The sequence below is a fragment of the Lindgomyces ingoldianus genome (assembly GCF_010093535.1).
Source record: "Lindgomyces ingoldianus strain ATCC 200398 unplaced genomic scaffold BDR25scaffold_58, whole genome shotgun sequence".
NCBI lineage: Eukaryota > Fungi > Ascomycota > Dothideomycetes > Pleosporales > Lindgomycetaceae > Lindgomyces > Lindgomyces ingoldianus.
The window spans coordinates 339,680-343,823 of NW_022985219.1; positions in this window are offsets into that span (position 1 = coordinate 339,680).

Genomic DNA, 4,144 nt, shown 5'->3' on the forward strand with positions numbered 1-4,144 from the left:
TAGCCTTAAAATAAGCTATAACAGCTAAACTAGTACTAAGGATGTACAACCTATAATTAGACACAAAAATCTATACAGACGCATCCCTTAGAGCTAGCAGGGCTGCACTCTACTAGAAACAGGAGGACAGAAAATGGCACCTAGTTGCGTACTATTCCGCCAAGTTCTTAGGACCTAAAGCAGGCTACAGCATACCTAATAAAGAGCTAAAAGTAATATTAAATGCTGTAAAAGTTTAGGCTACTAAGCTACATAAAATAGCAAAACTATTTAATGTTATAACTAACTATGTAAATTTAGTTATGTTTTTAATAGTAAAGAAACTATTACTAATGCACATAAGATAAGTAATAGAGCTTGCCTAATTTAACTACATTATTAAGCATGTCCTAGGAATACAGAACTAGTAGGCTAACGCCCTTAGCTAAAGACTAGATTACTTTAATAAAAAAAAAGAAAAGACTAAAAAATTTACACTTTTTAAAGAAACTAATAAAAGATAGATCTATAATAAACTCTAACTTATAAAAGAATTCTATATGCTTATAGCTAGTAAGCAAGAATAGAAAAACTTAATTTAAAAATACTACAAATCTCTAATGTTTAGACACCTAGGAATAGGCACCCTTTAGAAGAAGCTAAGGACTGCTATACTATAATAAATACCTAAGGTAAAGCAATTATGCATAGAGGTGCTTAGGGAATGTAATACCTACAACAGAAACAACCTAAGGAGGCATAAGACTTATAGTTACCTTTAACTAATTAAAGCACTAAAGCTACTATAAATAATAATTACAATAGACTTTATTATAGAATTACCCCTGTCTAAAGAACTAGGGACAGACAGAATGTGCAATATAATTACAGTAGCTCTAGATAAGACTACTAAGTATCTATACACTTAGCCTTTAAAGAAAATAATAACTGCTAAAGAATTTATTTATAAATTAGAATAAAATGTAATATTAGTATATAAATGCTTTAAGATTATTATCTCTAATTAAGATAAACTATTTACTAGTAGTTTCTAGAAAGCAGTAATGCAGCACCTTAGTATAGCACATAAGCTATTAACAGCCTACTACCTGCAGACAGATAGTTAGACTAAAAGAGTAAATGCAGAAGTAGAAAGATATTTAAAAAAGTACATTTCTTATACTTAGAAAAATTAGGCAGAATAGCTCTTAATAGCATAGTTAGCTATTAACAATGTAGAGTTAGCTATAATAAAAGAAACACTATACAAGGCTAATTTTAGATATAACCCCTACTTTACATTACATAGAAATTAACTAACAGATCTATAAAAGTTAATAGACTAGCTAGCAGACCTATGTTAAATACATAAAAAGTTAGCTATAGAAGCTAAGACTAGCAGAGAAATAATAGAGAAATATGTAAATAAATTATAACAACTAAGACTAGAAATTTACCTAGGGGATTATATATACTTTAACACTAAAAACCTAAAGATACTAAGACCCTCTAGAAAGCTAGTAGAAAAAAAAATAAAACTATACAAAGTCTTTTAAACCTAACAAGATAACTATAAGCTTAAGCTTCCTCTACATATAAAAATACACCTATAGTTCTATATCTCTAGGTTAGAAAAAGCACTTAAAGAGATTCCTTTATCTACACAAGAATAAAAAGATAAAAAAACAGAATATAAAGTTAAACATATTATAGGTAATTAAAGAAACTAAAAAAAATTTTTAGTAAAATAGAAAAAGTAGCCTACTAGTAAAAATACATAGGAACTAGCTAAGAATTTGCGGAACGCGCAGCTATTAGTATAAGGGTACCTTTAGGCTTGTCTAAAAGAAACTAGCTAGGTAATAAGGCACCTATATTAAAAGGAACAGCTATGTTATTACTAGATAGCAGCAGCCTTTAGAGATAAGTCCTAGCTAACAACAGCTAAGAAGGGGAATAGCCCTCTACTTTAGCCTTAAAAGCTTCTATCTTGTCTAAGGAGAAAAGATCCCCTTCTAAGTATTTTACGCAATAAGCCTCTAGCAAATCTAGTAATTTTTAGATATAATCCTGTCTAGAACGCTCCCTATCTATTACCCCTAGCATTTTCTCTTACAAGTAAAGTTCCTTCTAGACCTAAACCTGCTGCTTGTCTTACAACGCGCAATCTTAGGCCTATAAAGCCTTAGCCTTTTATAGAAGCGCTTCCCTCTCTTTCTCTAGACAATCCTACGCAGCGTTAGAAATAAAAGTGTTGCACTTGCTATGCTTTTTTACACACTTAACGCACTTGTCTAAGGACAAAGTTAGTATATAAGACAACCCTAAAGATTAGCAAGCGCTGCAGGGCCTTATCTTTGTCTAGCAAAAAGGATTAAAATAAAGAGCAACACAGGGATAACAGGATAAACAAGACTAGCAAGCTATTTAGTATAAGAAGAATAGATGTTATAAACGCCTTCTAGCAGAAGAACGCACACCTTATAAATAAACTCTTACTAACACAGTTGTGTGAGCAGAGCGGCAAGGACGCCGCTAGGAAGGAGGGGCAGCGTGTTACAGTCTATAGTTAGACTAGCGTAACTCCACTAGCAGTGCTTACTAATCTAGCTAGGTTAGGACAAGGCTTGTTTAGGGACTAATTAGAGGACATAGAGGCAGCACGCCTACCTAAGATTATAGAAGAATGCGTTGTCTAATAAGAAAATAGGCTGTGAGTTTAGGGAGCTAGAGGGAGCTTATAGAAGCCTGTCTTAGCAGGCTCCCCTAAGCTCCTGCTAACTCCCCTTAGCATCCTTAGCACATGTATATAGTTCCTACATTAAACAACCTTTAAAAGGCGTGTTTAACGTTTAGTTTATTTATTACATAGACTAAGTAGCATTTAGCTTTCTAAAGAGCTGTAATACTATTTGTATATCTTACACTATATATACCTCTAACCCTGTCTAAAAGGACTATTTAACCCTAGCCTCTCTACTGCTGCACATAGGGTAAACTATAATCTAGTCGCCCTTTATTCTCCATTAGCCTAATAGCCTGTACGTAGGACTGTACACCCTACCGGATTGGCCCCTTCCACCCATCCTACTCCTCCCCTAGGAACATCACCAGACCCGAGTGCTTCCACGAAGCAAGGATTGTAACAACTACTTAGACATGCTAAAAGAACATTAGATATAGCTTATACTCTAAGCTTTTAAATAAGACATAAAACTTTTAAAAAAACATGCTGTAGCTATGTATAAAGTCTTTTAAAAGATAATAAATAACTATAGCACTAGATAACTTTTATAAGCTAATTCTATAGCTAACTTACAAAGGCTAGGTAATAATAAAAAGTAGGTAATTATTAAGACTATACTTAAGCTATATACATAAAAATTTTCCTCTTAAATAGCATTTATAGCTAATATAGCTAATTCTTTACGCGCTAAGCGTAATCTAGGCTATGTTAGCATAAACTAGCTTAGTATGTCTAGAAAGCGTTATCTAGACCTTAAAGTAATATTTAAGTGTAGTATAACTATAAGAGAGCTTTCTATAAGAGTTTTAGAGTAATTTAGAGCAGGTTTAGCCTTATAAAGAATATTAAAGCTAAGTATAGCATCTAGAATAATAACATGTACAACTTTAGCAAGATAGGCTTTATTATAGGCTAAATATTTATTAACTATACTTACACTTAAAACTTTACTTTAAGCTTTAAATAGCGCTTTATAAACATACTAGGCTAGTTTATGCTAACATAGCCTAGATTACACGAAGCGTGTAAAGAATTAGCTATATTAGCTATAAATGCTATTTAAAAGAAAAATCCTTATTAGCAGAGCTTGCTCTGCTTATTATATTCGGGTTTACAGAACGAAAAGTTGAGCAGAATCTCCTCTTTTGGACGCGCTAGTTAGTCAGAATTTCTTCGGATAAACCCCGGTAACGCTGTTTCTCTGTCACCTTATGTGTTTCTTATATTCTTTTTTAAAAAAAATGTATACCTAATGTAAGTGCACCTTTACGCTAATTTGCATGCAGTTTGCTCTAGCATGCGTTGTGTAAAACATGTTTAAATTATAGTTAGTTGCGTCTGTTCCACCTCTCTAGCCACATCGGTGTGTCGGGGATTGGCATCAGCCACATTGGTATGTCGAGGATTGGCATCAGCCGC